This window comes from Lepidochelys kempii, chromosome 20, assembly GCF_965140285.1.
Source record: "Lepidochelys kempii isolate rLepKem1 chromosome 20, rLepKem1.hap1, whole genome shotgun sequence".
Taxonomy (NCBI): domain Eukaryota; kingdom Metazoa; phylum Chordata; order Testudines; family Cheloniidae; genus Lepidochelys; species Lepidochelys kempii.
In genome coordinates, this window is record NC_136399.1 from 15,562,170 (window position 1) to 15,587,848 (window position 25,679).

Below are 25,679 nucleotides of genomic sequence, written 5' to 3' on the forward strand. Positions count from 1 at the left end.
CTTCACCTGTCCCTGGGTCCCAGCTCCGCTCTAGTCATGATCCCCCCAATCCAGGCCCAAAGGTCTTGGGGGCCCTGGCACAGCTGGCACTGGGAGACAGGGGCATCTTGGCACCCCATTCCCACCAGCCCCCAGGGCTGGGACCAGCACAGTGATCAGCTCCCCCAGGCCCACTGCATGGGCTGATGCGTGCAGCCCTCTCCAGCTGCCCTCACCAGGGCCTGGGGCAGAGCATGGCAGAGCCAGGGCAGAGGGGCTGGGCCTGTCTGCTGGACCCACCCTCCCTCCTGGCACCGACCAGGCCCATGGCCAGCTGTCTCAGGCCTGCACCCCCCTCCTGCTTCTGGGGGCAGGCTGAGGGGTACAGTGTGTGTGGCTGGGGTGCCCCTTGCTCAAGGTGCAGGCCCGGGGTGCACACGGAGCCCCAGTGGCAGCCCAGCTGTAAGGGCAGCCATGGGGGGAGCTGGCGAGCCCACAGTCGGGCAGGTGTCTCCACCGGAGCTTTTTAATTCCGCGCCCCCAATTCGCCGCCCACCTGCCTGGCAGCCGCGCAGCAATTATCCAAATGGCTGTTAATTGCGGCTGATAATTCCCCACGGGGATCAGGGATGAAAAGCTCCGCAGCTGAGCAGATTGGGGCTGGGCCCAAGCAGCAGATCCCAGGTGCCAGGGTCTCTCACCCCGTCCACAGCAGGCACGCAGTGCTGGCCGTGCTGGTGTGCCCAGCAGGGAGACAGGAGCTGGCCCAGGGGGAGGGGAAACGGGGCCTGCTGGGCTCTACGGGACTGACCTGTGCCGGGGCACGTTCCCCAGCAGGCTGCATGTGCAATTATTAGCAGGAGAATGGGGGGAGAGAAGGATGGGCAGAGCCAGGGGGGCTGGGAGGCAGGACTCCTGGGTTCTGTGCTGAGCTCTGGGAGGGGAGTAGGGTCATAATCATAGAGTCATAGAATCATAGAATATCAGGGTTGGAAGGGACCCCAGAAGGTCATCTAGTCCAACCCCCTGCTTGAAGCAGGACCAATTCCCAGTTAAATCATCCCAGCCAGGGCTTTGTCAAGCCTGACCTTAAAAACCTCTAAGAAAGGAGATTCTACCACCTCCCTAGGTAACGCATTCCAGTGTTTCACCACCCTCCTAGTGAAAAAGTTTTTCCTAATATCCAATCTAAACCTCCCCCACTGCAACTTGGGTCTAGGGGTTAGATCAGGGGCTGGGAGGCAGGACTCCTGGGTTCCATGCCCAGCTCTGCCCCCAAATCCATGTGAGTCACTCCCGCTCTGGGTGCCTGTTATTGAGGTTTCGTGTCACATGGGTGCTGCTGGGCATTTTCCAAGCCCCCTGGGGGGCTGGGATCGTCTTTTGCCAAGCCTGGGGCACTCTGAGGCTGGCAGGTGCTGGGGAGCCATGGCAGGGTGAGATGGGTAGGGGCACAGGAGGGGTGCAATGCAGAGTCTGGGCTGCAGGGGGGCGCATAGGCTGAGAGTGTCTGACCTGGCTGGTCCCCTCCTGCTGCGGAGAGGAACTGCATTTTCTCCCTCTGCCTGTCTCCCACCCAGGGCAGCCCCCAGCTGGGCTGGGAAGCAGCTGCCTGCCCTCCCGTGAACCAGCCAGGGGCACTGGGCTTGAAGGGGTGCTAGCCTAACGTGGCCTAGGCCAGGCCCAGATGATCACAAACAGGGCGCGCCCAGCCAGGCCATCCCTGCGCCGAACCTGGCTCAGCCCAGGCCCCAACCCATGGCTACATGGCCAAGTCAGTGCCCTCCAGCCCCCGGCCCTCCCCAGCTGCCTGCAATAGCTGTGCTGCTCCCCCCCCTCCACCCCTCCCGCCCCAACTGGCCTGGCTGGGACACCGCAGGTCAGGGCGGGAGGGGTCACAGGCAACCAGAGCAGTGACTCTGTGCATCCCGAAAATCTCCCAGGACCAGGGTAAGCTGGGTTTGGTCCTTGGCACAGCACAGCTCACAGGCCTGAAGCCTCCTTCCCACCTCATGGGGTGCGTGACCATGTGTGGCTGGCTGAGTGCCCCCTGGGCACCAAGGGAGCAGGGGATGGGCTGGGAGAGGGCAGGAGGGGTCACAGCCTGCGAGCAGATTGAGAGGAGAAGTTAGACAACCCCAACCCTCATGAGTGATGGGTCTGATCCCCCACCACGGTCACCCCTGCTCTGGGCCCTGATCCCCCATAATACTCCTCCGGGACCTGGGGCAGGTCCTTGACCTGGCACTGGTCTCTCACTGTCTCCAGCTGGTGGGGGTGGGGTTGCTGAGGGCGCTAACCCCCATGCCCAGTGACTACAGAGGCAGGACGAGTCTCCGAGCTGAGCCGGGGGAGCAGGGTGCGGGAAGGGTAGGAGAATGGGGCTCTCTCACAGCCCCTCCTTGGCTCCTTTCACCCTCCAACAAGGAGGGGGGTGGGGACACTGCCACTGCACCCCCAGCTGTTGGCACAGGCTAGAGGGTGCCAGAGGGGAGCCCTGGCCTGGCTGGTGGGACGAGCCTACACAGCTGCTCACACAATGCAGGTGCCAGCCAGGGCCCCAAGGGCTGGGGGCCAGCAGCAGCCGGGGTGGCGGGACCCTGGGGCAGCTCTAGGCACAGGAGGATGGAGGAGGTGGGGGTTGGGGCAAAGGCCAAGCCCTAGAGGGGGACCAAGGAGGCAGGTGTTCTGTCCCACATCTGAGAGGGAAGCAGGGGCTAGTGGTTAGAGCAGGGGCTGGGACGCAGAGGGCTGGGTTCCAGCGCTGATTCTGGGAGGGGCAGGGGCTGGGTGGGTATGGTTCCCTGTGGGGCCAGCCTGGGGGCTGGGCCCTGGTGCTCGCTCAGTGCCTGTCCCAACCCCACACTTGATGGGGATCCCATAGCTAGCTTGGGGGAACTCCTGAGGCTCCCTCCTGGTCCCCCTGGCACACGGACCAGAGGCAGAACAAGGCACTAGGAGCAGGGGGACACAGGGAACTGTGGAGGTTCTGGGGCATGGCTGGGTGAGCCAGCACTGCACCAGCAGGGGGCGACCACAGGCCAGAGCAGAGCTGCCCCCAGGCCCTGGTCCAACAGTGAAAGGAGCAGCCACTGCCCCACCCTGCTCCTGGGTGCGGGGAGGCAGCGCTGGCCTGGTGACTTGGAGCCAGGACGCCTGGGACCTGCAGCAGGGCTGGAGGGGGAGTTGGGGAGATCCCGCTCCCTGGGCCCTCAGCCACCTGCCCCGCCCTGTGCCCTCCCTTCCCCCGCCTGTGAACAGCAGCAGAGACCTCGGCCAGCCTTTGGCAATGCACTTCATTGGCCCAGGCACATGCCCAGCAGGGCAGTAGCCGGGGGCAGGGCCAACACTGACTTTGTGATAATGGGTGGGGGAGGGGCAGGGGCTCAGAGCTGCGAACAAACAAACTCTCCCCCTGCGCCCCCCACCCCCTGGAGGTCACTCCCAGTAAAGGAGGTCACTGCCTTTACCTGGGATCACTCCTGCCAGCGCTTGCCCCAGCACAGCCCGCCTGGCAGGCAAGAAGGAGAGGATCTCTAGGGCCCGTGGGATTCAGGGGGTGAGGCTTGGCTCAGGGCTTGATCAGACCCAAGGGGGCTGGAGCTGGCTGCCTCAGATGGAGCTGGGGCTCCAGGTGCCCAGGGCGTGGCTCTGATACCCAGGGAAAGGCAGTGGGGAGGTGTCTGCACTGGGCAGGGGCATTTGATCCAGGCCCATCAGGTGGCGAGCCCGCTCTGCCCTGCTGCTAGGGTGACCAGACAGCAAGTGTGAAAAATAGGGACAAGGGGTGGGGGGTAATAAGAGCCTAGATAAGAAAAAGCTCCGAATATCAGGACTCTCCCTATAAAATCGGGACATCTGGTCACTCTACCTGCTCCTGACCAACCCTGGACACGCCTCCTACGCAGTCCTGGCTCCACCCCCACTTACTTGGGCACTCTGACTGCAACTCCTGCTAGGACCCCTCCCACCTTCGGGAGCCGAGGTCCCCACTGGGGGACAGGGCCAAGAGGCCAGGGTGCCAGGCTGTGATGGGAGGGGTGCAGGGACCAGGGCTGGGCCAGCACCCCAAGGCGGTGAATGGGGATGATATGGGGGCAGAAGGGGGGTTCTCTTTAATCCTTTGCAGACTGGACAGACACAGCTTGGGGCTCAGTGGCTGGGTCACAACCGCCCCAAAGCCAGATGGTGGTAGCAGCCTCTGCGTGCCCCGCATCACTAGCGGAGGGCTGACAGGAGGGGGAGGGGGAGGTGCTGTGCTTTGGGTCCCAGGCAGGGGAGGTAGGAATGGCTGAAGCTGGTAGATAATGGAGCCAGACTCTGCCCCTACCCCATCAGGGGCAGGGTGGCCACAGGGCACAAAGGGTGACAGCCCTAGAGGCTGTGCCAGAGGGAGGGAGCCTGGCCTGCCCTCTGCCCTAACAGCCAAGGAGTCATTCCCCCCCCCCCCCAAGAACTGACACCGCAGCCAGGAGTAGGGGGGAAGGTGCCTTGTTGAGAAGAGGAGGTGGAGCTGGGGACAGCGAGCTGGAGCTGTGGGGGGCAGAGTCTCTGGGGGGAGGGGGCTGCCTCTAGGCCTCCTCGGGGTCTAGCTGGTTGAGGGTTTGGATGTCATCCAGGAAGCGCTTGGGGGTCAGGATGTGACTGGAACCTGGGGGAGAGAGAGGTGGTTGGCAGCGGTCGGCACAGTGGCGCGGGTATGAGGCTGGCATCACCATCACCCCCATTTTTGCAGCTGGACCCTGCTCTAGTGCAGGAGGGGAGGGACTCTCTCCTACCCCCTGTTGTTGTACCAATAAAATAAAAACCAGCAGGATCTTATTAAAGGGAAAAGGCAAAATGCCACATTTATTGTAAATATAATAAAGAAATATAAAACTCACACTGTCCTATCGTTACTTATTCCTTACTTAATTATATATATATCTATATATTCATTCATTCATTCATTCATTCATTCATACCAGTTCTGCATAGGGGTTTATAGTTACCAGCCTAGAGGTTGCTCGTGACAGGGTACTGGCCAGGTAACCTGTACACGAGAGTGGAGCCGAGTCCATGTCAGATGCGCATCCGATGCTCCTGAAGGGTAGTGGCAGAACTGGAGACTCAAAGTTCTCAGTCCTTAGTGTCCATTTTTATAGGAATTTCTTCCTATGCCAGTCCGTGGAATTTGCTTTGTCATATTGTTAGTCATGACTGCTCCAGGACGGCTGTCAGGTGCTCATCAGCTTTCTTCATCCTTTGAATTGGTCGGGTGGATCCCAGTTTGCCCTCCGGTGGGGTTCTCTGGTTGTCTCCACCTGGCGTCTTCTTCGGCCAATCGATGTTAAATTCCTAGGCTGGCACTTCCCTGTTTATTCAAAACCCACCATTCATTCACATACATTCCTTACTTTAATAAAAAAAACACATTTCTCATTTCACCGAGTATTGTTATTTTATTTGAGACTCCCTGTCTCTTGACATTCCTTCGGTATTGCCTTTCTTTTATTATACAAAGGTGTTATTTATTTGAGACTCCCCGTTTTTTTAACATTCCTGATCCAAACTATAGAAGGTGGGAGTCTCTATGTGACATTTCTATGAGCGCCGCTCCAATTCGCGGTTCTTCATGGGTGTTACAAACAAGCATGTCAATCTCCATTACAAAGTATCCGTTTGCAAAGTAGAGCCAATTGAACATAAAGTGAAGTTAGTTAAAAAGCATGTCAATCTCCATTACAATCAATGGAAAGCGCCAATACAGAGAAAGCAGAGTCAATTAAGCCGTTTAGTTTTACAAGCGTCCATCTTAATAACAAGTGAGAAAGTATCAATTCAGAGTCAATATGAGCGGTTTGGTTTTCCAAGCGTCCATCTTAATAACAAGTGAGAGAAAGTATCAATTTAGAGAAAGCAAAGCCAATTGAGCGGTTTGCAAGGTACGGTTTGCAAGCTTTAATACAGAATTGTAAATCAATATTGCAGATTTACAATTATGTCAAAAAGAAGAATTATAAATGCAGATTTAATAAATATTATAAATCAATATTGCAGGTTTACAATTTCTTATGAACAGAATCACAAATATTGGAATATGCCTACACTGTGGCCTGGCACCGCACCCCTCGTGCTGCTGTACCCTGCACAGCCAGGCAAGAATCCACGCGCTGACAGTGTTCCTCACCCTTGGGTCTTCGAGGGGTGTGTGCAGGGGGTGAGCCATATCCCTATGGGAGTTACTGGGGGTGTCTGACTGGGCCCCCACACATGGTCCCTGGGCAATGAGAGGCCTGGGGAGCCAGCGGCCAGGAGATCAGGTGGCTAGATACAGGCCTTGTGGGACAAGCACATCTGTTCCCAGACCCCTGGGTGCGGGAGGACAGAGGGTAGCATGGGCCCCCTGTGGGTGCTGGGCAGGCAGTTTTAGGGTCTCCCCCACCCAGGGGTCCCAACTGTCCCTGACCTGGGCATTCCAGCCACCCTTCCCCCCAGGACTCGCCCTACTCACCGATCACCACCTCCCACTTGCCCCTGGTGGCCGGGGTCAATTCGTAGGCGCAGCGCATCTCAGACATGGACACCCCACCCAGCACGTAGATGATGAGGCGCGGGCCCATCTGGTACTCAGTCGCTGGCTTGTTCTTGTGCCAATGCCTGAAGCAGGAGCTGGGGGAGAGAGGGGCAGTGTGGATACCAGGGGCTCGCTGAGGGAATGCCAGGTGTAGGGGTGGGCACTGCCCAAAGCGGGGGCTGGGGGGAGAGAGGGGCAGTGTGGATACTAGGGGCTCGCTGAGGGAATGCCGCATGGAAGGGCAGGGCCTGGAGGAGGTTGGGAGGCAGAAGGGAGTAGGGGAGGGTGGCACCTGCCCTGGGCTGGGGGTGCTGTCTAAAGCTCGTCCAGTCCCTTTCCTCTATCCTGGACCCTGGTGTGTTGAGGGACTGCTGGGGCATGGGGGACACGGTAAGAGGGGTCCAGGGCTCCAGGCTCTTGGGCACCCCCTCCCCTGCAGAGGACAGGGCCCTGGCCATGCACTCCCAGGCACAGAGGCTCCCACACCCTGGGGTGTGTGTGTCAGGGCTCTGCTGTCCACAGCCCAGCCAGGCTCAGCCTTACCTGACAGCAGCCTGGGAGCTGGTGGTAGGGACCGGGTCTGACACGAAGGGCCACAGACTCTTGTCCAGTTTGTCCTCAAGGATGTCCTGGCAGGGGAGGACAGATCAGCAGGGGCCAAGCAGCAGGAACCTCTGACCTGGTGGCCAAGCCAGGCCCCATTGGGGCGGAGGGGCTGAGATGGCTCCTCACTCAATGATTGACAGTCCCTGGGGGGGAGCAGCCTGGGGCCCACTTTCCAGGGTGGGGCATGGGGAGCCAGCAAAGAGCACGCTGACTCCTCCAGTGATGCCCCCAACTCTCCACATCCCCCTCAGCTGCTCAGTGCCCTGCTGTGACCTGCCTACCCATCCACCGTTATGGGGAGGGCAGAGACCTCCTGCAGCCGGATCCAGGGCCCCTCACTTGGGGTGGGGGAGGCAGGGGGCTGCCCTCAGTGCCCCTTCCCTGCTGCGGGCAGATCCAGGCCCTGCCTCTTGCTCCATGAGGTGTGTCCCAGCCACGCAGGGGGCCCAGGCTATGATACATCCTAATGCCACATAATAGGGGCTTTTACATTAGTCCGCTGCTTTGACTTGTACAGGGAAGCTTAAGGCCTGCCAAGCTGTGGCTGGCGCAGAAGGGGGCGCCCCTGATTGGATTATGCATGGGACTGAGGTTACTGCAACTACCTGCCCCAAAATCCCACAGGAGGAACCATCACAATGCTGGAACAGGGGCCTGGGAGCCTCCCACCTCTGATCTGCCAGGGACAGGAGCTCTGGTCGGGGGGTTAATTCTTGGCCTGGAGGAGCCCCAAGCCAGTAGGTTGAAGGCAACTAAGTGTGCCCCCCACCCCCTTGAGGAGTGCCCCACAGGACTGGGTGATGAGGGGCTCAGCCCCCAGTAAGGGTGGGGGGAAGGAGTGACCATGTCACCTTTCACAAGCTAAGCAGGTTTGGGCCCAGGCAGTGCTTGGATAGGAGACCTCTAAGGAAAAGCCACTGGGTGCTGGGAGGTGCGAGTGAGTCAGCAGAGGGTGCTCTATGACCCCAGGGAGTGGGCGGGGGGCTCTGCAGGGGGTGCTCTCCCCGGTCAGTCAGTGACCAGTACTGTGCTGCAGGAGTTCATCCTTTAGATGAACGTCACACAGCTGCTCCTCACTGGAGGTTAGACCAAGGACCCTGCCAGCCATTCAGATTCCAATGCCAGTCACGACAGTGTGCTGCCTGGATCCTCTGCACTTCCAGCCCCACACACTGATCACCTCCTGCCCTAGACTCTTGGGCAGCGCTGCTGGGCGGCTGTTAACAGCTGCCTGCCACTCCTTAGGAAGAATTCAGCCCTGGTGAGGAACCCCTGTATATACTGCCCATACCCCACCCCAGAGCTGGCAGCATCTCAGCACCGGGTAAGACAACTCCCCTGCACTCGTGTCTATGATTTAAGACCCCTAAGGATGGCAGCAGGAGAGGACTCGCTGATGAGCCCCTCACATGGCTAGAGCCCTGCGCAGATACAAAAATGTGGATGTGCAACAGCCTGCGATCCACAAGCCGCCTTTTACCTGTATCCGCATCCACACCGACAGCAGCTAGCGAGGGTGGGGAAGGGGTCTTGCAGGGAAGAGGCAGTGTGGAGGGGGCAGGGTCTCTAGGAGAAGGGGCAGCTTGGAGGGGGCGGGGTCTCGAGAAGGGGCAGTGTGGGGGCGGGGTCTTGAGGAGAAGGGGCAGTGTGGAGGGGGTGGGGGCTGGGGGGGGGAAGGGGTTTCTCATCACGTGCCGCTCCTGGGGGGTCACGAGTGTACACGGCAGCAGCAGAGCATGTTGCATCACAGTGGGGTGGAGGGGTGGGGTGCCGGGGCCTCACCCTCTCCAATCCCAAATCCTGCTGCTCAGGAGCTGGTGGGGACACTGGTGCTGCTCGAGCTGCTGGACAGGAAGCCGCGCGGTGGGGCGAGTGGGTGCCGGACAGCCCCAACTCCGACGTGTTGCCTAGCCACTGGCTGTGGGCCGGCGGCCCCGAGTGCCCTGCGTCCCCCGGGCTGCCTGAGCCAGATGCCGCGGGCCAGGCGCTGCTGGGGAGTACAGCCCTGCACGGTTGTATCTGCAGCCAATCCACTATCCGCAGAAATGGGGCACGGATATGCAGGGCTCTACACATGGCTGCCCCCAAACCACCCCCTTGGGCCCAGCCTGCCAGGTGTGACCCCAGTCCCCAAGGCCAGGAAGCAGATGGCCCGGTACCTCCATGATGTCCTTGAGCATGGGGATCCAGTGGGAGAGCTGGTAGCTGGACTCCAGCCGCGCTTTCCTCTTCGGTCGCAGCTGCCTGCTCTGGGGGAGGAAGGGAGAGGGGGTGAGAGGCAGCAGGGAGGAGGTGCGGGCTGGGAACGGGGGCAGACAGGGAGAGCGTGGCCTACCTGAGTCGCGCCAGCCAGGCTGGCAGGGGAGAGGCAGAGAAAACAGAATGGATCACTGAGTGAGAGAGAGAGAGAGAGAGAGACTGATGGGAGAACAGAGCTGCTTCCCCTCATTCGCCGCATGGCCACCCCAAGCAGTGGTCACCAGCTCCAGCTCGCTGGCGATCTGAGGTCCTGACTCCCAGTATCCTCTGCCAGGGCAGAAGAAGTCACCCCAGATGGGGAGTAACTCGGGGTCACCCTCCTATGGGGAGGGCGTCACCCCACTGTACAGGGACAGAGGCCACCTCTGTGCTGGGAGTAGGTCACTGCCATAGGGCGGCACCTCCAGGATGGCCTGGGCTCCCCTGTGCAGCACAGATCTGCCCCCTGGCATGAGTACAGCTGCTGGCCCCTGGCTCCAGTCCCTTACCCCAGGCGTGAGAGAGATGCCCAGGAACAGCATGTTGTGGATGATGTCTCTCTGCTGCTGGATGTTGGCATGCTGGATCAGCTTGGTGAGGTTCTCCTTGTCCACACCTGCACGGGGACAGACAGGTCAGCCCTAGCACCCCTGGGACGCACCCACAGCCCAGGCACACGAGTCCGTGGCCCCAGGAGTCCTAGTTCCCCGATCAAATCCTGAGATCCTGCTCTTCCCACCCCTCTCAGAGCTGGGGGTAAACCCAGGAGTCCTGGCTCCCAGGCCCCCTCTATCCCACTAGACCCCACTGCCCTCCCAGAGCTGAGCATAAAACCCAGGAGTCCTGGCTCCCAGAACCATCCGCTCTAACCCACTGAACCCCACACAGTTAATGATCGAATTTAGGTTCTTGCTGCTCCTCCCTCAACAGGTTCTCTCGGGCGCTGGGGTCAGGGGTCTCTCTAGTTCCCCCTGGCAGTGCAATGGGAGCCCCCGTCCCCCTGATCTGGGCTATTCCTATTCCTGCCTCTGCCACCTACTCCTGGCATGCTGCTCCATGCCTCAGTTTCCCCCGTGTAACATGGGGATAGTGCTTTCACCTGTGACAGGGAGGCTTGGCAAGAGCCTCAGGAATATCCCTGGGGGGACTCAACGGGAGTCACAGCAGCAGGGTGTGCACAGAGCAGGATTTTCCCTCCCCAGCGCCGCTATCAGCTCCTGAGAATAGCCCAGATCAGACTGGGGCTGCAGGCTGGAGCCAGCTCTGCTGCAGCAAGTAGCTCCGGTGGTTAACAAGCATGCTGTCAGTCTCTTCCCTGGGTAGATGGTTTGGGCAGCCAGGTGTGTGCCAGGCTCCCCTCTGGAGGCAGGCCTGTACTGCCAGCTGTGAGTTACAGAGCATCTGTGCCATGGGAGCCAGCTATCCCAGAGGGGGCCCTCCTGCCCGAGATTGGTAGCATTATCTCCCTTTTACAGATGTGGAAACTGAGGGGTAAATAGGGGAGGTGACTTGCCCAGAAGGGCTGTGGCCATTAATCCAGCCACACAGGGAATGCTATTGTTCTGCCAACCCCTCAGGATCTCCAAGGGTGTCTAGACCCCACCCCTCCCCCCGCCAGGATCTCCGAGCAGGTTCTAAATCACTCCTCCCTCCTTCTACTTCTCATGTGCTCCCCCGCGGCTCTGTCCCATGGCAAGGGCGTGGCCAGCACAGCTCGCTCACCTCTCCCATGCTGGGCTCGTATGCCTTGAACGCCTTGAGTTTGGCCAGCACAGCGTGCACCAAGTGGAAGTTATCTTCATGGTCCCTGCAGCAAAGACAAACCCTGTGGGTCAGAAACAGCTCCTCCCCCAGGGGCACATGCACTTCCTGTAGGAGGTAACCAGGTACCCTCGCCCTTTGGGCACACTCACTTCCTGTAGAGGATGGCTGGGTACTTCTCCATGGCACACTCACTTCCTATAGGGGATACCTGGGTACCCTTTCCCCTGGGCACACTCACTTCCTGTAGTGGATGGCTGGATACTCCTCCAGGGTTTCACACAATGTGGCAATCTGCTCTGCCAGATTCTCCATCTGCTTGTTCTTTTCGAAAAAGCGGTAGGGGCTGAACCAGTTGTGGAAGCTCTATGGCCTGTCCAGGGAGTACACCTTGGGGACAGGGGAGAGCAGAGATCAGACCCCAGTGCCAACTGCTTGCAGCCAGGCCAGCTGTGCCCCATAGACGCGCTGTTGGATCAGGCCAGCCTGGTGGAGCTGTAGCGAGCCCCTAGTGAGGAAGAGATCCCTTTGCCAGTGCCACTCCTGTTGTGGTAGAGGGATAGCGAGCCAGAGATTCATGTACCAGCCTGGGATAAAGATGCCCCAGGTTCAGGTCCTTACTTGGCTGCAGACTCCCAGGTGTCCTCAATGTTGGGGGAAGGGGCTTGGCGACGCTTCTCGTCTGGCGAAAGCCCCAGCATAGCCACGGGCAAACCCGGCATCAAGGCGCGTCTGCCGCTGTCGCTTATTTCACTGGCCGAACAGAACGAGCCATGGGGACAAAAGTGCTTGGACACCAATAAATAGTATCGGCCCATGAAGGGTTTGCTGGCGCAACGGGACGGGTGAGCCAGCATAGCCTCCTGACGGACACTCAGCTTCTACCAGCCAAAGCTTCTCTTGGCACAGCTGGCACCGGTACCCCAGATGAAATCAGCTAGAGTGGCGAAAGGACTGCTTTGCCAGCGTAACGGCACCTACCCAGGGGCTCTGCCACCACAGCTGCATCAGTTACAGGGGGATTTTTTCTCTCATGTCCCCGTAACAAACCCATACCAACAAAGCTTTTGTATGTAGACCAGGCTCATGTCTCTCTGTGCCTCAGTTTCCCCATCAATGCAATGGGGCTGACACCCCAGTCCTGCCCCTCAGGGGCAGGAGGGGGGAAATCCACTGATGACACAAGGAGGGGATGGGGTGGTTGGGTAAAGGGCAGGCGTGTAGAGTATCGGGCTGTCTTGCAGGCCTAGTATAAACCACCAGTAAGAGCTGGTAAAGCCAGGGAGGCAGGGCCCTCCTCCCCCATACATCTACCATCCCCACCAGGTGCAAGCCAGCGATTCCAGGTCTCACAGGGTGTGAGCAGCCAGCTAGTCCCTGCTGCCCTGTGCTGGCGTCAAACCCGGGGCCCTAGAAGGGAAAGGTTCCCCCGCCAAGCCACATGAACCACTAAGGGTGGGGTGTCGTACGTCACCATCCGCCGCGCGGACCTGCTCCTCCAAAGCCCGGCCACCCCTCACCCGGCTCTCGTAAGGCAGGAAGGCCATGTTGATCTCCTTGAGGGTTTTGATGACCTTGGTGATCCGTGACTTCCTCAGCTCCTTGAACAGAGGCTCAGGACAGGCTGCAAGGCAGAGGCAGTGGGTGGGAGTGACAGGCACAGGGCTCAGGACCCCCAGCACAGCACCAGCCCCCACGGACGGGGCCAGACCGGGCACAGCAGGGGCAGTAGTGCTGCACGCCTGTGGGGAACCTGGGCGAGCCAGCAGGGCCACACAGGAGTCAACGATGAGTCCAGCCCCCCCGAACCAGAGTCATGCCGGGTTCTTGCCTTCTGCAGCATCAGCAGCGAGGGGGAGCCACAATCTCTCCTACGCAGCCCCTGTCTCACACCCTGCCCTCAGCCCCCCGGCAGGGCTGAGTGACCAGAGTGTACAACATAGGATGATGCACAAGGAGGAACAGGGACTTGGGCTCCCCCTGCCGCTGTAATGGGGAGAAGCAGATCTGACCCTGACACACTGGGTATTCTGGTGCTGTCCCATCCCCCCACCGAGTTGGGACTGATGGAGCAATGCATGCTGGGAATGGTAGCCAGAGGCCTCCTTTCTGGGCACATGCTGCAGGTGTCTGTGAGCCGTGCTGGCTGGAGGCAGGCCCGTGGGGGAGAAGGGGGGGAAGGGATAGGTGGCGTCATAGAATCATAGAATATCAGGGTTGGAAGGGACCCCAGAAGGTCATCTAGTCCAACCCCCTGCTCGAAGCAGGACCAATTCCCAGTTAAATCATCTCAGCCAGGGCTTTGTCAAGCCTGACCTCATTCGGTCTGGCCTGCTGGGGCTGCATCCCCTGCAGGAGGGCAGAGCATAATCAGGGTGCTGCGCACTGGCCTGCCGGCAGAGAGAGTCTCCCCCACCCCCAGGCTCCAGTGTGCCGCTGTCCAGGCTCCCAGCTGGGGGATCCCCCGACCCCCGATACTCACGGCTGAGGAAGAAGACGTGAACTGCCTTGTAGTTGAAGGTGGGGGTGCCCTGGAAGTCATTGATCAAAGCCTGCACCGACTGCAAAGGGGGAAGAAAGGGTGTGTCAGCACCTGCCGAGGCCCCTCCCTGCTGCTCAAATGGCCCAGCCCATGCCCAGCCCCTGGGGACTCAGGGCCTAGCATGATGCCATCAGGAGGTGGGCTGGTTTTTACCCCCCTGGCTCTGGGCTCCCTCCCCACCTGGAGCAGGGCTTGTCCCCATGTGCCCGGGACATCCTTAGGGCCCAGTCATGTCTCTCGCTGCCACAGAAGTGTCCATGCCCGGCCACAGATGGGGCCTGGCATTGCCTTGCTGCTGAACTAAGTGGGCTCTGAGCAGTGCCCAGGGAACAGCCGGCCGAGCAGCAATCCCAGGCAACTACCATCAGGGCCCCCTCCCTCCCCGGGCGCCATGCTGGGCACCTGCAGCTTCGCCACGCCAGCTAGCCTGGCAGGGTGTTTGGAACCTGTTCAGACCCCTCGACCAGCCATTGTGACAGGTGAGAACCTGGCTGCCCTGTCCCAAGCCCCAGGCCCCAGCTTGCAGTCCTCTCCTACAGCGCTCCCTCCGCGGGCAGCCCCTGCGGGTTCTGGGCTTCACCCTGCTCTGCCAGCGCCCCCTGCCCCTGGTCTCCCTCCACTCACCTTGCTGCTGCAGATGCAGGAGCCTCCTCCCCAACAGCCCCTGCTCCCTGAGCCTCTGCCTCATCGAGTCTCCTTCGCTTTGAGTCTCAGCTGAGGTCGCCTCTCTCCGCCTGCTGCACCTGCCCATCCAATCCCCACAGGATTGCACTGCGGAGAGGTCTGGGGGACAGTCTGTGCCTCACGTGGCAAAGAACATGAAGCCCAGCTCCGGGGAAGCAGCCTCCTAGGGAGCCCCTACTGGCCCCATTCCCATCCTGACGTTGTGCTGCGCACAGAGAAATGGAACAAGGGGAGTCTCCGTGTTCCCCTAGGAAAGCCCTGTAGGCCATTGGCCCAACATCTCCACCACCTTCCTGCCGTGCCGAATGCTCCCTCTGCCGCACCGGCCTAACCCGCTGCTCCACATCCCCCGGCCCAGTCCATGCCGGGGGCTCAATAACCTGCCTGGCCAATGGTGCATACTGCCCCATGCTTGGCACTCTCCTGCTCCTCCTCCCACCCAGGCTGATTCACTGGTCCCAGTGGTCTGATCCGGTGTGTGTGTGTGGGGGAGATATGGGGCTAGCTGGACAAGCTGGGTCTGATCCAGCGCGGTGGGAAGGCAGACATACCCAAGCCTAGCTGGGGACGGATGATGGGCTAGACAGAGCAGGGATCTGATCCAGCCTGGAAAAGCTCAGGTTCCTAATGAATCTCAAGAGGCTGGAGGGGGAGGAGCATGATATATGGATACAGCATATCCCCAGGGGGACACCAGGGCAACAGGTTCGGCCTCCTTACCTTCCATTCTCTTTCCTTCTTCACGAGGACAACGCTGAGGATCTCTGCGAGGGAAAGAGACGGGGATTAGTGGTGGGGCTCAGACGGGACGGCTGTGCCCTGAGCCAGGACCCACTGGCTGGTGGAAGGACGCCTCGGGGAAGTGGCTCAGAGGCTGCTTTCAGGCCAGATAGTGTTGTGCTCCTAGCAGAGCCCCCAGTCAGCGATCATGGTGGGGTGACAGGCTAGATAGGCCATGGGTCTGATCCCCCTTCCTTTCTGCCAGGCTGGATACGAGCGCAGCTGAACTAAGGATCTGGCCCCGTGCAGGAAGAAAACAGATCCTGTCCAGCACCTCTTGACTGGAGGGGATCCAGGGACCCTCACTGTGTATGGGGGACAGCAACACAACAAAGACTTCAAATTCTGAGTCCTGCACATAGAACCCCTCCAAGGCATGCCCCACTCAGGGAACTGCTGGCCTGTCTCCTGGGCACCTTCCACAGCCCAGCTAAGCAATTAGATAGTCAGCTCTTCGGGCCAAGCACCATCTTTTTGTTGGTGATGACTGGCGCTCCTGGGCACCACTGTAATACACCTAATGAATAATGTACAACGCCTTGCAAAATGGGGCCTTGGTCCATGACTGGGACTCCTGGGTGCTACCATAATACATCTGTTTGTTTTACCCCTACGAAGCACCTGATTCTGGCTGGCCCCGTAGGGCAATAGCCCCGAGACCCTGACCTGTGCTCTCACTCTCACTCCCACTCCCGGTAGCTGGTGTGCGTGAGTGCACTGCCCAACACACTATGTTTCCCCCATAACTCAAGCAATGCCTCTCCCTACCCCACCTCTAGCCCATCAGGACTTGGCTGCTTGGTCCTAATGAGGCTCCAGGGGCTATTCTGCACCAGGACGCGCTGGCCTCCCTGCTGCTTTCCTGCAGTCCTTTACACCTGCGGCATGCGGACGCCCCGTTCACTGGGGCACGTGGGGCTCGAGTGCACGGTAAGGGGCTGGCAGCACAGACTGGATCTAGACATGGCGAAGGCAGACACAAACCTGCTTTCTCCACGCATTTCGACCCTGAACTGCAGCTACACCCCCCCCTCCCCACGCCAGCCCTGGACTGCCCCCACCAGCTGTGCCAGTGCCCCTCACTACTGACTGGAGCCCTTGCTATCCCAGCCCTGGCTCCCACCCACTCCCAGCTCCGCCAGTGCCCCTCACTCCTGTCCACAGCCCCCTGCTATGCCAGCCCTGGTCTGTCCCCCACCAGCTCTGCCTCACTCCTGACCTGCAGCTATTCCAGTCCTGGGATCCCTGCCTCACGGCTCTGCAGATGCCCCTCACTCCTGACTGCAGCCCCCTGCTATCCCAGCCCTTTGCTTACCCCCCCCATTCCCAGCTCCACCAGTGCCCCTCACTCCTGACCCGCAGCTATTCCAGTCCTGGGTTCCCCCCCTCACAGCTCTCAGATGCCCTTCACTCCTGACCCGCAGCCCCCTGCTATTCCTGTTCAGAGACCCCTCTTGAACCAGGGCAGTATGGCCCACCCCAAGTATTCAGAAGTCACATGTCAGGCCCTCCTAATTGTGCGATTTAGTGAGGAAAAGCTAAGAGAAGAGCTAAGGGTTATTAGCACCACCGGCCGTCCTGAGCTGTGGGCCACTTTTGCTCTGTCCCAGTTCTGGGGGCAACCATGGAACATCAGAACTGAATCCACTTTGCAAGGGTCTTTTAAACCCCAGGTCTGTGGTCTGGATTTAGCCACAGGCCCCGTCCACTGCAGCCTGGGCTGGAGATTCAGCAGTGGGTTGGGCTTCTGAAGTAACAGAAGTGGGTTGGGCTTCTGAAGTGTAAGGCTTTACCTTGATCTCTCCTACATTACAGCTATAGCCTACGCCAGCTCTGTGTTGGGGCCGGGCAGAAGTGTACTGCTTTACTATGTTACGAAGTGGCTATGACGTCATTTTTCTCCTTCCGCACAGCCGTTACCCGTTCTGACAGGCTGTTTATAATGCTAACTTTACTAGTTTTCAGAGGTTGTCGGGGGTGGGGGGGGGAATGTGCAAGGTGGAAGTTTCGCCTAGTGCACAAAATATCCTTGCACTGGCCCTGGTGGGAGTCATCCTGATGGAAAGAGATGAGGACGATGACGCCCCCACAAAATGCAGCTCCTATGGGAGGGGGCAGCCCTTGGGGGTGGGGCAGACAGCCTCCTCCCCTTCCTGGTGTGTGACAGGCAGGCGGGGGGGAGCTCTCTGCTCCGACTGACTCCTAATCCTCCCCGAGGGTGAGACACACCCAGGAGCACCCCTCCCAGGGCTCCCCAACTGGGCCCTGCCCCCCCAGACCCACACCCAACCAGACCCTGCCCCCGACCGGCTCCACACTCAGACCCCCCGGCTCCGCACTCACTCTTGCGCACCACCGCCTTCAGTCCGGACGGGGCCATCTCCGCCTCTTGCCACGTCCCCTCGAGCCCTGTGGGTAGAAGTAGGACTCAGCTGTGTGCGGGGTGGGGCTGGAGTCAGGACTCCTGGGTCCTGCCCCGGCTCTGCTCCTGTCCTTGGGCACGCCCTGGCCTCTCCCTGCCATGCTCTGGGGAGTGTCTGTGACGCTGGACGACGGCCCCTAGTGACGCTGAAATCAGTCACTGGTGGATGGGCCCGGCCCCCCCTTGTGTCACTGATGGACGGGCCCAGCCCCCCCAGTGACTGATTTCAGTATAAAGCAACTGGGGTGCTGGCGGGTCGATGTCTGCAAGGCTGAAGACGGCCGAACGCCGCAGCCCCCCACTTCTGGCGCTGCGAGGGCTGGGCCTGGGCACCAAGGGGCGGGCGCCCAGTGACAGGGCCACGCAGGTCCCCACTGAACCCCCACCTGGTCATGTGGGGCGCAGAGGGAGGCGGGGGCCTCGGGCAGGGTTAAAGCGAGGACTGGGTTGGGGTAGTGGGGCCTCAGCCCACTCCAGTCAGGGCCCCCCAGTGAGCTGCAAGTCCCCCCTCCAACCAGTGTCCCCCCCTCAGCAGTGCCCCTCGCCCCCCCCCTCCACGCACCTCCCCCCTCGGTCAGGCCCCTCGCCCACCTGCACCCAGCCCCCCTCAGCCAGGCCCCGTGTTGTACCCAGGAACAGGAGCAGGTCGAATGGACCTGGCTTTGCTAAAACTTTTTGTGTAGCCTGTTGGTGTACCCCCGGAAGACCTCTGCGTACCCCCAGGGGCACCCGTAACCCTGGTTGAGAACCACTGGGTTAGAGAAACGTGTGTGTGTGTGTGTGTGTCTAGGAATCAGGACTCCTGGGGTCTATCCTGACTGCGAGCGGAGTGGGGTCTAATGGTTAGAGCAGAGAGCTGGCAGGTAGGATTCCTGGGTTCTAGTCCAGGCGATGCAACTGATTCATTCTGTGACATGGTTTGTTCTGCCTTGTCCTCCTGTGACATGTGGAGCGCAAAGACCTGCCCCAGCCCTTCCCTTCCGGCTGGGTGGTGCAGGAATTAATGTCCATAGAGCCTGGGCTCTAAGATCCTGGAGCAAAGCATCCTGGAGAAGGAATTAGTTCCCCAAGCTTGACTGGCTCCCTGCCCCATCCCTCCCTCCATTAATCAGAACGAATCCCTCATGGCAGAGCTGTTGTCTGGTTACCCGCAGTGCAGACCCAATTTATTGTGTCCTGGCTGCTGTTCAGCTCAGGTTAACAGCATGGTCTGTTTCTGTGAACTCCCCCAGAGCTTTCGAATGGAAGTGAGAGTCTTCTTCACATCCTGCTCTAAACTGTGAGTAGTGTCGCTCTGTGGCTGTTGAACAGCTGCTGCATTCCTACCCCAGAGGTGGCATCATTTCAGTGCTGGGTGGGTGATCCCTGTGTAGTGTTGTTGAGTGCTGTTGCACATCAGCTATGCTCCATCCAGAGCTGTCTGCATTTCAATGCCAGGTGAGTGATCCCTGTATTGTGATGTGGGGGGGGAGGGATAGCTCAGTGGTTTGAGCATTGACCTGCTAAACCTAGGGTTGTGAGTTCAATCCTTGAGGGGGAGCCATTTAGGGATCTGGGGCAAAAACTGGGGATTGTCCCTGCTTTGAGCAGGGGGTTGGACTAGATGATCTCCTGAGGTCCCTTCCAACCCTCATGTTCTATGATACGCTGCTGCGCTCCACCCCAGAGGTATTTGTATTTCAGTGCTGGGCGAGCAATCCATGTGTTGTTATGCAGCTACTACACTCCACTCCAGAAGTGGATGCAATTCAGTGCAGGGTGAATGAAAGTCCATGTCTCATTTTGCAAAGCATGGGTTCTCCAAGCAAGGGTGCTGTCTGTCCCATGTTCCTGCTCAATAGACTCTGGATTCTTAGCATCAGCGGAGCTACATTTTGAGCCGTGGTGGAACCAGGAGGCAGCTGGGTCATTGGTGGTTCCACCTTCAGTTATACCTATTGGCTTGAAAAGGCGCCACACGTATACCTAATGGCTGGTGAGGGGGGCAGTTGCCCCCCAGCCCACTATTAGCTCTGCCACTGATTCTTTTTAAATGTTCATTGCGCTGCTTCCACCAGCCACTTTGATTTCATTTCGTTTTACAGACCCAAGCAAAATGCAAGCGGCAACCTGGCCAGAAGCAGATCCATGTAATTGAACAGACTCATCCAATTACTGAGCCTTCCCAGAGCCAGGTGCTGCCCTCACGATACATCAAACCTAGAGGACCTGCTAGGCTCCCAGTAGATGTAGCCTAGAGCCAAACGCAGGCCAGGCAATGTGGCTTCGCCCATGGAGTTCAGGTCCAGGGATTCAGTAGGGAGTAAATGGCCAGCACTGGATGCTTCAGGTTTTGGTGCCCACCCAGAGACGGCTGGGGGCTGATTTTCAATTACACACCTGTGGCTGGCCCAGGCCAGCTGACTCCAGCTCCCGGGGCTCGGGCTAAGGGGCTGTTTAGCTGCGGTGTAGCCTTTGGGGCTCAGGCTGGAGCTTCGACTCTAGGACGATGCGAGGTGGGAGGTTCCCAGAGCTCGGGCTCCAGCCCAAGCCAGAACGTCTGCACCACAAATAAACAGCTGCTCAGCTCGAGCCCTGTGAGCCGGAGTCAGGTGGCCCGGGCCAGCCGTGGGCATGTAACTGCAGTGTAGACACACCCTAAGTGCCCACAAGCCCCCTGGGAGCTGCGGGTATTTAGCACCTCTGAAATCTAGGCCCCCGGTGTCTCAAAGTTAGGGGCCATTCAAAATCTTCTTGCCAGTGTCTTCCTCCACCCCCCACTGCTCCTCGGACGTTCCTGTTAACTGCTGGAAATGGCCCACCTTGATTATCACTACAAAAGGTTTTCTCCCCCCCCGCTCTCCTGCTGGTAATAGCTCATCTTAAGTGATCCCTCTCCTTACAGTGTATATGATATCACCCATTTTTTCATGTTCTGGGTGTATATAAATCTCCTCACTGTATTTTCCACTGAATGCATCCGATAAAGTGAGCTGTAGCTCACGAAAGCTTATGCTCAGATAAATTGGTTAGTCTCTAAGGGTATGTCTACACTACGAAATTAGGTCGAATTTATAGAAGTCGGTTTTGTGGAAAGCGTTTTTATATAGTTGATTGTGTGTGTCCCCACACAAATGCTCTAAGTGCATGTAGTCGGTGGAATGTGTCCACAGTACCGAGGCAACCGTCGACTTCCGGAGCATTGCACTGTGGGTGGCTATCCCACAGTTCCCGCAGTCTCTGCCGCCCATTTGAATTCTGGGTAGAAATCCCAGTGCCTGATGGGGCTAAAACATTGTCACGGGTGGTTCTGGGTACATATCGTCAGGCCCCCGTTCCCTCCCTCCCTCCAGGAAAGCAAGGGCAGACAATCGTTTTGCGCCTTTTTTCTTGAGTTACCTGTGCAGACGCCATACCACGGCAAGCATGGAGCCCGCTCAGATCACTTTGGCAATTAGGAGCACATTAAACACCACACGCCTTATCCAGCAGTATATGCAGCACCAGAACCTGGCAAAGCGATACTGGACAAGTAGGCAACGTCAGCGTGGTGACATGAGTGATGAGGACATGGACACAGACTTCTCTCAAAGCACGGGCCCCGGCAATGTGGGCATCATGGTGCTAATGGGGCAGGTTCATGCGGTAGAATGCCGATTCTGGGCCTGAGAAACAAGCACAGACTCGTGGGACTGCATAGTGTTGCAGGTCTGGGATGATTCCCAGGGGTTGCGAAACTTTCGCATGCGTAAGGGCACTTTCATGGAACTTTGTGACTTGCTTTCCCCTGCTCTGAGGCACAAGAATACCAAGATGAGAGCAGCCCACACAGTTGAGAAGCAAGTGGCAATAGCCCTGTGGAAGCTTGCAACGCCAGACAGCTACCGGTCAGTCGGGAATCAATTTGGAGTGGGCAAATCTACCGTGGGGGCTGCTGGGATGCAAGTAGCCAACACAATCAAAGATCTGCTGATATCAAGGGTAGTGACCCTGGGAAATGTGCAGGTCATAGTGGATGGTTTTGCTGCAATGGGATTCCCTAACTGTGGTGGGGCCGTAGACGGAACCCATATCCCTATCTTGGCACCAGAGCACGAAGCCGGCGAGTACATAAACCACAAGGGGTACTTTTCAATAGTGCTACAAGCACTGGTGGATCACAAGGGACGTTTCACCAACACCAACGTGGGATGGCCGGGAAAGGTACACGACACTCACATCTTCAGGAACTCTGGTCTGTTTCAAAAGCTGCAGGAAGGGACTTTATTCCCAGACCAGAAAATAACTGTTGGGGCTTCATCGTGTGGACGGGTGCAGGGTTAAATCGATTTAACGCTGCTAAATTTGACCTCAACTCCTAGTGTGGACCAGGGCCTAGTGTGGTTGCAGTTCTACATCTTTATACCCGTGGAGCTTATTCCGCTTCTCCTATAGGAATAGCGATCCCAGGACTAGCACTCCTATACCAGCATAACTGCCTCAACACGAGGGTGCCTCACTTTAACTGTACTGGTCTAGCCAGTGGCTCAACCCTTCTATTTGATGCCTGGGCTTCTGACTCTGAAAACATGGTCGTCATCTTCTGTAACCTTGACATAACTCAAGCATAGCATGTGACATTACAGCAGGAGCTGCTGTTTATAAATGTAGTACCTTCCCCGCCAGTATTGTTGTCATTCCTGACTCACTCTCTCTCTCTCTCTCTCTCTCTCTCTCTCTTTTCAGGCTCTCTGTGAGGCTCTTGCTATGGGAAGGAGCAGCCTGGAGAAGAGCTGAAGCTTTCAAACTTCGTCAATATTTTTAAACTTGTAGATTCCCTACCATTGGGGTGTTGGGGTGTCCAGGTGGAAGGGGTGTCAGGGTGGAAGGACTGTCTAGCCTGTGTTATACAGGAAGTCAGACTTGATGGTCCAATGTCCCATTAAATTCTGCGAAATTATGTAACTGGAAAATGGCCCTTCCTGAGACCCTGCACTGGCCTCACCCGGCATCTCGCCAAGCCCAGACCGGCTGTATGTTCGCAGGCACGTTTCTTCCAAACCAGAAGTGGGAAACGTGATAGGCTGTGAGGCCAAGGCCAAGGGAACCATCGAGAGCTCAGCAGGGCTGGACGACCCTCAGGGCTTCGGGAAGAGAGGAAGGAGCAAACCCCTCCCTTATTAGGGAAAATGAGGGCCAGTGAAACATGCCCAGGGCTAGGGAATATAAACGCCAACTCAGGAAAGGTAAGGACACCATGAGGCAGGGTCTGATCCTGTGCAAGGAAGAGCTCTGCTCCAAGAACACAGCCTGTCTCGGTGAGTAGAGCAGTGCCATCAGCCTGTCTCGCAGTCAGGCAGTGCCCAGCCTCCAGATATGAGCTACAGACAACTCAGAGTCCTGGCAGCAAAGCTGAGAGAGAGCATCTCTCTCAACCCCTGTCCTGCGCTGCTCTCCAGATCCCCTCAGACACTGACGTTCCTCCTCTCCCATCTCAGCCAAATCCCAGGGGAATCTGTGCTCGGGGCCAGGCTGGGACAGAATCTGTCCTGCAGCTTTTGAGTCATGGGCACAAATCCACTTTCTGCTTAAAAAAGAATTCCAACTTTTCAGTGGCTGGGGCTGAGTCCCAAAGAGCTGAGCAGAAGGGCTGTGAGTTGCAGGCAGGTGGAGATGCTGAAGGGCTGCGAGCCCCAGACCCGGCGCAGATGCTGAAGGGCTGCGAGCCCTGGGCCCAGCCTAGAGGCTGAAGTGTTGCGAGCCCTAGGCCCAGCCTAGAGGGTGAAGGGCTGCGTGTCCCGGGCCCAGCCTAGAGGCTGAAGGGCTGCGAGCCCCGGGCCTGGTGCAGCTGTTGAAGGGCTGTGATCCTTGGGCCTGTTGCAGCCAGACATCCTGGGCCCTTTCCAGTGTATCAGCTGGGGGAGAGAAGAGGGGGTGCCACCTCAGTTTGGAAGGGAATTTGTTATTCAAAAGTATCTGCTCAAGATGAAGCAGTCATTGGATTAGGGTTGTTGGCTTGAGCTGCACAGCCTCAATTCTCCCTTCCTTTCTCCATCATCCCCAGGGCTACTGGCTCCGGCGTTGTCTCAAAATTAGGCAAATCATAGATTCATAGATTCCAGTGACAGAAGGGATCATCTAGTCTGGTCTTCTGGATAGCACAGGCCAGAGAGCTTCCCAAAAATAATCCCTAGAGCAGATCTTGTCGGAAAACACCCAATCTGGATTTTAAAATGGTCAGTGATAGAGAATCCATCACAATCCTTGGTAAATTATTCCAATGGTTAATTACCCTCACTGTCAATCATTTACACCTTTTTTCCAGTCTGAATTTGTTTAGCTTCAACTTCCATGTTATACCAATCGCCGGTAGATTGAAGAGCCCATTATTAAATATTTGTTCCCCATGTAGGTACTTGGAGACTGTAATCAAATCAACCCTTAACCTTCTCTTTGTTAAGATAAATAGATTGAGCTTCTTGCCTGCATCGCTATAAGTCATGTTTTCCAGTCCTTTAATCATGCTTGTGGCTCTTTTCTGAACCCTCCAATTTATAAACATCCTTTTTGAATTGTGGATACCACAACTGGACACAGTAGGGATCACACTGGTGCCACTATTGAGGTACAGTAACCTCTTTACTCCTACTCGAGATTCCCCTATTTAGGCATCCCAGGATCACTCTAGCTATTTTGGTCACTGTATCACACTGGGAGCTCATGTTCAACTACTTATTCACTTCTACCCCCAAATCTTTTTCAGAGTCACTGCTTCCCAGGATAGAGTCCCCCATCCTCTAACTAAGGCCTACAGGTTTTGTTCCTGGATGTATATGTTTACATTAGCCATATTAAAATTAGGGCTGTCAAGCAATTAAAAAAAATAATTGCGATTAACTGCGCGATTCAAAAAATAAACCGTGCGATTCAAAAAAGAATTACGCGATTAATTGTGCTGTTAAACAACAATAGAATACCATTTCTTTTAAATATTTTTGGATGTTTACTACATTTTCAAATCTATTAATTTCAATTACAACACAGAATAAAGAGTGTACAGTGCTCACTGTATATTTATTTTTGATTATAAATAATTGAACTGTAAAAAACAAAAAAAAACTATTTTTCAATTCACCTCATACAAGTACTGTAGTGCAGTCTCTTTACCATGAAAGTTGAGCTTACAAATGTAGAATTATATATATATATATAAAAATTGCGTTCAAAAATAAAACAATGTAAAACTTTAGAGCTTATAAATCCACTCAGTCCTACTTCTTGGTCAGCCAATCGCTCAGACAAACAAGGTTGGTTACAATTTGCAGAAAATAATGCTGCCTGCTTCTTGTTTACAATGACACCCGAAAGTGAGAACAGGTGTTCCCATGGCACTGTTGTCGCTGGCGTTGAAAGATATTTTTGTGCCAGATATGCTAAAGATTCATATGTCCCTTCATGTTGCAATCACCATTCCAGAGGACATGCTTCCATGCTGATGAGGGGCTCTGCTTTTGATAACAATCCAAAGCAGCGTGGACTGACACATGTTCATTTTCATCATCTGAGTCAGATGCCACCAGGAGGTTGATTTTCTTTTTTGGTGGTTTGGGTTCTGTAGTTTCTGTATCAGAGTGTTGCTCTTTTAAGGCTTCTAAAAGCATGCTCCATACCTTGTCCCTCTCAGATTTTGGAAGGCACTTCAGAATTTTAAACCTTGGGTCGAGTGCTGTAGCTATTTTTAGAAATCTCACATCGGTACCTTCTTTGCGTTTTGTCAAATCTGCAGTGAAATCTTAAAAAGAACATGTGCTGGGTCATCATCCGAGACTGCTAATACATGAAATATGTGCAGAATGTGGGTAAAACAGAGTAGGAAACATACAATTCTCCCCCCAAGGAGTCCAGTCACAAATGTAATTGATGCATTATTTTTTTAATGAGCATCATCAGCATGGAAGCATGTCCTCTGGAATGGTGGCTGAAGCATGAAGGGGAATATGAATGTTTAGCATATTTAGCATGTAAATACCTTGCAACGCTGGCTACAAAAGTTCCATGCCTTCTCACTTTCAGGTGACATTGTAAATAAGAAGCAGGCAGCAGTATCTCCCCTCAATGTAAACAAACTTGTTTGTCTGAGCGATTGGCAGAAT

At 56.8% G+C, this 25,679-nt stretch overlaps 1 pseudogene; it reads right to left on the reverse strand.

Annotated features, from left to right (window-relative positions):
* Positions 1 to 4,550: 4,550 nt before the first annotated feature.
* LOC144929116 (syntaxin-binding protein 2-like) lies at positions 4,551 to 17,526 on the reverse strand (annotated as a pseudogene).
* Positions 17,527 to 25,679: the final 8,153 nt, after the last annotated feature.